The sequence below is a fragment of the Erpetoichthys calabaricus genome, chromosome 13 (genome assembly GCF_900747795.2).
Source record: "Erpetoichthys calabaricus chromosome 13, fErpCal1.3, whole genome shotgun sequence".
NCBI lineage: Eukaryota > Metazoa > Chordata > Cladistia > Polypteriformes > Polypteridae > Erpetoichthys > Erpetoichthys calabaricus.
In genome coordinates, this window is record NC_041406.2 from 123663946 (window position 1) to 123672788 (window position 8843).

Genomic DNA, 8843 nt, shown 5'->3' on the forward strand with positions numbered 1-8843 from the left:
CACTTGTCAAAACAGTCCCTAAACTGAGGTTAATCGATTATGTTGACCTCCTTTGTATATCACTTTGGATAAAAGTTTCTGCTAAGCAAATAAATGTAAGGTAATGTTGGATCAGAGCTGTTTAAAAGCCGATTCATCCTGAAAGTAGCAGACTAACAGGAGTTCAACTCGAGGTTATTACAAAGCTGCTGACTATTCTTGTGCTTAAACCCAATTTCAGAGAACTTTGCCCCTGAGCTTAGTTTGCAATGCCATACTATACCTGCTCTCTCAGCTGAAATGAACCCAGAGCAAGAGCTGCTACCATGTAGAGGAGACTGAGATTGCAGACTGAATCAAAACACTCATTCCTAAGGTATCAGATCAAGGCCCACCCTAATGTTATACCATCTGGTCATGCAACCCCCCTTACCCCGCCCCCCCCCCCCAATAATATAAAAAGGGAAACAGAGCATTGAAATGTTTTGTGCCACCTTTTTGTGCAGTCTTAACTTGTTCAGTATTGAACTCTTACTAGACACAGATAAAGAGGTTATTTCTTTAATTTCCACTTCTCTAATATTGCATTTGGAAATTCTAACACGGGACTATTAATAGTTTTTTGTGTGTTGTGAGTTTTTTAATTATCTATATATATGCCAGATGCTTTTTGAATTAATGCTTTTTAATGCAGAGTGGCATGATTTAATGAGGAATACAAAAGAGCTTTTCGATATTTTACAGGTACAAAAAGAATACAATTATATGAATCAGCAGAAAGCTGCGAAAATTAATTCACAAGTTACAAACAACTTACGCTAAAAAAGAGAAAACAAACTTTTCAAATCAATGTAAAGACTACGCTTGCTCCATGGCTGCACAGTTGCACATCAAACATTGGCAGCTCTGTCTGAAACAAAAGCTTTCCACTAAAATGTTAAATACAACCATTTTATTATTAATAATTGTTACCATTCATCCTCGTATATTCTTCTACAATAGTCCGACAATTTCTACCATTATTTCTAATTTCGCTGTCGCCTTTATAAAAGGGCAGCTTACAAATTTCAGATACAATTGGTTGCATGTCTTTTTCCAATTAGAGCACAGTGACTTACTTATGGTCACATAGCATCTCTAGCAGGATTTGAATGCACAACCGCAGGGTTTAAAGTTCTAAGCCTTGACCACTATGCCACACTGTCATCTAAAACCATCCTTAAAATGATTATACAACAAACAATTTACCAAAACCAAAAATATTGTAATATTAATGGGCCAGATCTGAGAGAGAGAAGGAGATACTTTGCAGACAGCTTGTGAGTTATAATAGATAGAGCTCACCTGATTTTGATAAAAACTCATCAGTCTTGGCCGGTCTTGATTCTAGCATGAACTGGAAATGAGCGAGTGACTGAATGAGGACATCAGATGCCATGAGCAGGAACAGGCACAGGTGGCAGGCACAGAATATGAGAATGAGGTCAGGTGGTACTTGAAGCAGGTATGTAGACTTGCTACAAGCAGTTCTGGCGTGTCACCTGATAACTGCTTGCATAGTAAACCAATAAATGTCTACTTTTACCATTTTCACACTACAACTGCAGAATATTTTGAGGTAAGTTTATTTTAAAACTACCCAAGGTAATTTAAAGTCAATCTTTAAAATTCAATTTTTTTAATGTTAATCTACCCAGGAGTGCTGCAGCCCCCCAAGTGAAGTCTGGATAACCCCCTGGGGGTCATGGCGACGGTTTGAAAACCATTTGTTTAAGTAATATACTTGGAATTATTTCTGAATAAAATTGAAAGGTCCTTAGTGGAAAAAATGTCAACAATATATGATGTTTGCACCCATCTCTTGAGAAAAATATGGTAATTACAATTGCATAAAAGTAAAACCTTATTTATAAATTAATATATTAATACAAGTATAATTTATTTATAATGTAAATTAACCCTTATTAGTAGTCATTTGTCAAGTATAACTAGGCTTGTGCAGCACAATGGAGGGTTGGCGTGCAGAGAATCTTTACAACTAGGATGAGAGAGAAGCAAGAAGCTCAGCCAAATTAACTTCACAGAGCAACACACCAGCAAGCACTTCCACAATCTGAAATTAAGACATTAGACTTTAAAATAAAAGTGTTTGTTAAAACTTCCTTGTGGACCAGGAGGAGGGAGAGAAAATTTTAGCTCAGTCGAAAAAGAAAGTTCTCAAATGTACAGTGCATCTGGAAAGTATTCACAGCGCATCACTTTTTCCACATTTTGTTATGTTACAGCCTTATTCCAAAATGGATTATATTCATGTTTTTCCTCAGAATTCTACACACAACACCCCATAATGACAATGTGAAAAAAGTTTACTTGAGGTTTTTGCAAATTTATTAAAAATAAAAAAACTGAGAAATCACATGTACTAAGTATTCACAGCCTTTGCTCAATACTTTGTCGATGCATCTTTGGCAGCAATTACAGCCTCAAGTCTTTTTGAATATGATGCCACAAGCTTGGCACACCTATCCTTGGCCAGTTTCGCCCATTCCTCTTTGCAGCACCTCTCAAGCTCCATCAGGTTGGATGGGAAGCGTCGGTGCACAGCCATTTTAAGATCTCTCCAGAGATGTTCAATCAGATTCAAGTCTGGGCTCTGGCTGGGCCACTCAAGGACATTCACAGAGTTGTCCTGAAGCCACTCCTTTGATATCTTGGCTGTGTGCTTAGGGTTGTTGTCCTGCTGAAAGATGAACCGTCGCCCCAGTCTGAGGTCAAGAGCGCTCTGAAGCAGGTTTTCATCCAGGATGTCTCTGTACATTGCTGCAGTCATCTTTCCCTTTATCCTGACTAGTCTCCCAGTCCCTGCCACTGAAAAACATACCCACAGCATGATGCTGCCACCACCATGCTTCACTGTAGGGATAGTATTGGCCTGGTGATGAGCAGTGCCTGATTTCCTCCAAATGTAACGCCTGGCATTCACACCAAAGAGTTCAATCTTTGTCTCATCAAACCAGAGAATTTTCTTTCTCATGGTCTGAGAGTCCTTCAGGTGCCTTTTGGCAAACTCCAGGCGGGCTGCCATGTGCCTTTTATTAAGGAGTGGCTTCCGTCTGGCCACTCTACCATACAGGCCTGATTGGTGGATTGCTGCAGAGATGGTTGTCCTTCTGGAAGATTCTCCTCACTCCACAGAGGACCCCTGGAGCTCTGACAGAGTGACCATCGGGTTCTTGGTCACCTCCCTGACTAAGGCCCTTCTTCCCCGATCGCTCAGTTTAGATGGCCGGCCAGCTCTAGGAAGAGTCCTGGTGGTTTCGAACTTCTTCCACTTACGGATGATGGGGGCCACTGTGCTCACAGGGACCTTCAAAGCAGCAGAAAGTTTTCTGGAACCTTCCCCAGATTTGTGCCTCAAGACAATCCTGTCTCGGAGGTCTACAGACAATTCCTTTGACTTCATGCTTGGTTTGTGCTCTGACATGAACTGTCAACTGTGGGACTTTATATAGACAGGTGTGTGCCTTTCCAAATCATGTCCAATCATCTGAATTTACCACAGGTGGACTCCAATTAAGCTGCAGAAACATCTGAAGGATGATCAGGGGAAACAGGATGCACCTGAGCTCAATTTTGAGCTTCATGGCAAAGGCTGTGAATACTTATGTACATGTGCTTTCTCAATTTTTTTATTTTTAATAAATTACCAAAAATCTCAAATAAACTTTTTTCACGTTGTCATTATGGGGTGTTGTGTGTAGAATTCTGAGGGAAAAAATGAATTTAATCCATTTTGGAATAAGGCTGTAACATAACAAAATGTGGAAAAAGTGATGCGCTGTGAATACTTTCTGGATGCACTGTACTGTATAATCAAAAGAAGTGTTGTGCAAAAGAAATGCATTTAAAATGGAACAATATTTTTTCCTGACATTGTTCCTGAAATTAAATTTCCAATTGTCTTAATAATGAACCTTATTTCGTCATAACCTTGTGGTCTTTGTAATGATTTGGTAATAATGATGTGTTCGCTTTGTTTTCTTGCTGTATCTCATTAAAGAGAATAAAGGTCTGAATAAAATGGTAGTGTTCCATTTCAAAACCACTGCCCATTTATTTCTAGTTGAGTATTACATTTAGTTATGACTTACATTCATCCCAATATTTTAACCTAAATATAGTTTTTAACTTATAAAGTAACATTAATTTGTTAGGAAAATTGGGTTATAAACATAAAACAGAGTTACAATAATATATTAACATGGCTTCAGTTTTAGCTTACGAAACAGATTAATTGAAAGATTCTGCTGCCCAATCCCCTGTGGATGTTGCTAATTAGTACTACAAGAACAACACTGAGGGCTTGGAGCCAAACAAACACACATGGGAAGTAAAAATGTTATGTTTGAATACACAATGGGTGGTCGGAAAATCGAGAGTACACCTTATGAGAAGAATTTAGGAGTCATAGTGGACTCTAAGTTATCGACTTCCAGACAGTGTTCAGAATTCATTAAGAAGGCAAACAAAATGTTAGGTTATATAGCACGATGTGTGGAGTACAAGTCCAAGGAGGTTATGCTCAAGTTTTATAACACACTGGTAAGGCCTCATCTGGAGCACTGTGTGCTGTTTTGGTCTGCAGGCTACAAAAAGGACATAGCAGCACTAGAAAAGGTCCAGAGAAGAGCGACTAGGCTCATTCCAGGGCTACAGGGGATGAATTATGGACAAAGATTAAAAGAGCTGAGCCTTTTCAGGAGGTGGCATGATTGAAGTGTTTAAAATTATGAAGGGAATTAGTACAGTGGGTTAAAATTAGATCATCCAGAACACAAGGACACTGATGGAAACTTGTGTGGACGCTGAAGTCGAAAAACGATGGGAGACAAAAACATTAATTTAAATTAAAAGCAGTTTCTTTATTCTTGGTGATTTTAAAGAGACTGCAGAACCCCCAGCTCAGTGCCACTGCCTGGTCAGATCAAACAGCCTCCTGAAATAAAAATTCTTTTCTTTTTATTATCTAGCCTATCCATTGGCCAAAGAGAAAAACACATGACAGGTTCATTTTAAGGTCATGCATAAATTGCTGTAAATTATGTTTACATCCTGATTATTACATGCACAAGTGCACAGAATTTCTTATCCAAATAAGAGCTATTAGGGCGCTCACGTTCCTAAGAAATACGCTCTTATCAGCACACACAAGACCAGTTTAAAGCAATTTCTTATAGTACATTAGTTATAAAGAAATTACATTCTTATAGTTTTACTATCTTCATTAGATTTTGTTTGGTTAGATTAATAAATCCTTATTTATTAATCCATAAGGGACATGTTTCTTATGGTTTTGAGGAAGAATTCAGAAACTATCACATTGATTTATAATATCAAAAGATCAACATTTTCTCATAAAAGAATGCAAGTGTTCTAATAATTCTTTGCACAAGCTTAATTCTTTTCTACCTAAATGAATGTAGAGAAAAGCCAAGCAAAATGACACCTTTTATTGGCTAACTAGAAAGATTACAATATGCAAGCTTTCGAGGCAACTCAGGCCCCTTCTTCAGGCAAGATGTAATCAAGGCCTGAAGAAGGGGCCTGAGTTGCCTCGAAAGCTTGCATATTGTAATCTTTCTAGTTAGCCAATAAAAGGTGTCATTTTGCTTGGCTTTTCTCTACATTCATAATGGCTAACACGGTACAACACCCTAGTACTACCTAAATGAAGAAGCACAAATCATATAGAAGTAATAAATCATATAGCTCTCTGCAGAATGATTAATACCAAATACAGTCATTGGTATTGTGAGGTAAATACTTATAATCATTTATAAGTATAAGCAATTAATAATGTTTTTTTTTTTTTCTCACTTGTTTAGGGTAAATGTCTCACAAACATCAGGTTACACAGAGATCCACAGATATATGGAAAAAGCTACCAGGTAGTGTGAAGACAGTAGGACTTGAGGGACATTCAAAACTTTACTTTGTAATGAATAAATTGGACTCAGAAAACGTCAAAAAGAGTTGAGGAAATTGCCCCGTATAATATCCATCGGATGTGATGAAAATGAATGAAGTTTGATCAAAAACCCAAGCATTTGACAACATACAGTACTGTAATGAGGATATTTATACACAAAATGGTGACAGGATGTGATTTGGCAGGAAGTGAGATCAAAACAGTAGGTAGGAAATGACGTCATCAATGGGAGCTGGAAATTATTTCATCATGGCGAAACCGGAAGTGTCAGCATCAGTGGGAGCCAGAAGTGACATCATCACTGGAAGCTGGAAATGGAATTGATGTGGAGTGGCCATTTTGAGAATCTGAAAGTAATGAAGGTAAGTGCGTGGAATTGTTATTTGTCTTCTTTGGATCTGGTAAAAGAGAGAGAGAGAGGCGTTAGTACTCAGAATCAACCTTTCATCTCGTCGTAGATCACTAACCTTAGGGCTTGTTGGCAGCCTCCTAAGCGCACGTGTGGGACAACTTGATGTTATTTTAGAAGAATTTAGTGGATAGGACTGGCGAGCTTTGTTTGGCTGAATGGCCTCTTCTTGTCTAGATTCTTCTAATGTTCTAAAGTACAAGTTCAAGTGAACTCTAGCTCTGCTCTACACATTTCCTTCACAGCAGTTGGGTTTAGAACTGGAGATGGTCTAAAGAAATGGTCTAGTGGGCAACTTAGTGATCAGTCAAGGTCTAACTCAGGAAGTTCTTTTCATTTGAGGCACTTTGGCCAGAGAGCAAGAGAAAAACAATGGTTTGTGTTTTTGTCTTTTTTTATTTTCCCGTTTTATTGTTCTTTTCATTTATTTTTTTTTGTTTGTGCTCATAGCCACAGGAGTAATAGTGATGTCATGGACAATATACTGTTTAAAGAAAGTAGCAAACAAAGCACAGCTGTTTGAACCTTGCTATTTGTTTCGACAAAGTTCTGACTTTAATTAAAATCAACCCTTTTCGGTTGCTAGAATGCCTTTAATTTAATTCTCCTTAAGGAAAAATCATCAGTTAATTTTATAAACTCCAGCTGACACAGGATGTCACAGTCTTTGTTGACCTATGAACATTCTGAGTTTATGTTTGTAGACTAAAGTATCAGTGATATTTGTCAGAGGGGGACATTTTTTGTACACTGGGTGGTTTTGTTTCTCTCTTAGGCAAATGAACATGTAAATATTATATTTAAAAGACAATAGATGAAGAGGCAATAGGCACCCATTGTTGGGACTGGGACAATAATTTGAAAGGCAAATTTCCTGGGTAATCCTGTTGCTGATTATTGTGATGGCTGTCTACACGATATAGGTATTTGCTGTCTTGCAAAAGAATCACCGCTTTGAAGTTTTAACTGCTTAAATATACAAACAATACAAAAAACTGCTCCTTCCTTTGAAAATGTTTGTATTTACCTGGCTTAGAAATGATTATGTCTGAGAATATTGGTTTCTAATCAGCATATGTGTACTCATTGATAGTTGGTAACAATACTTTTTGTTAACTTGTGTTTACATTATTTGTTAAACCCAGGAAATTTGGATGTGCCATTGTTTATGTTGATCTAGACAGGGACTGAAAGAAATTTAAACTTCTGGGCAGAAGAAAGCAGGCGTGAGGGATGGTCCATTGAGAATGCTGCCAAGACACTCACATAGAGCACAGGGGCTCGCAGGCAGACTAGGGTATATGGCTGGTACGACGTTAGGCACAAGGACAGAAACAATTACCTCCAGGGAAAAAGAGACAGCTCCACAAGAAGATGCCGGTTGTGGGTCCAGCAAGAGTGGGAAGCCGCATGTAAGGACTGATCAAAACTGGTGGACGAGAAGTAAGGCGTGCCTTGGTCACAGTAACACAAGGAGTCCAGAGTGGGGAAAAAAAGAACAGTGCAGAGACAGAGATTCAATGATTTTACAAAACTTCTGTTGGGAAACGAGTGTCCGGTGAACAGACTGCATCCATGGACAGTTGGACGATTAATTGATTGGGTAATGCAGTGTGCAAACTGGACTCTGCACCACTAAAGGTTGAAGCCTCCACTTTATGTTTTTAACGGACTTTTAGAGTGTGGACTGTGTGCTTTCCTTTTTAAAAATGAGTTTTTGTTCCTGATATTGTAAGATTTTTATGTTTATCTTTTAAATGTGCTTTATAATGTCTTGTGTAATAGAAATTTGTGTTGCTTTTCCTGAAATTTCTGCTGTGTGTTTACTCACCGTCCAATTTAAAGAAACCTGTGCACTATTATCGGTAAATTTCAAGAGTTCCCAGTCTAGGAGATGTCTTGAGTGGATATGTAAGGAAATAAATAAGACACGGAACAGGTGCATGACTATATGCATCAACGTGAAGCGTTATAGCAGTGAGTTTTCTTCTAAAAAGAGGTCTGAGACATAATTAAGACTGTCAGCTCTTTTCAATAATTATGGAAGCCAACCTCTGTCATCATGATGGCTTAATTCTTGCTATTTATTAGCACAATACCTGTACCTTATTTGGTTTTATATGTTCCAATATTATAGTGCAGTGATCTGAGCAGTTCTAATTTTTTGTCATTTTTTTCTATTCATTGACTGTTTAAAATGTTATCATTGTTACATTTAGAATTTCTTGTTGAGACTCTTGCTAGCATAATCACTGGTTACTCAAGTCTGTTCTATTGTTGCTATGATACTACACTATTTCCAGGGATATATTTAATGAAATACAGTATGAGATATCAGGGTAGCCTTGTTATGTAAGGTCAACCTGTGCATCAGATTGCCCAACTGATCTTTATTTAAAAATAAAAGGAAGGCACCTTCATGAAATAATCTATTTCTTGAACAGCTTCATTTTGGAGAGTTTCAAG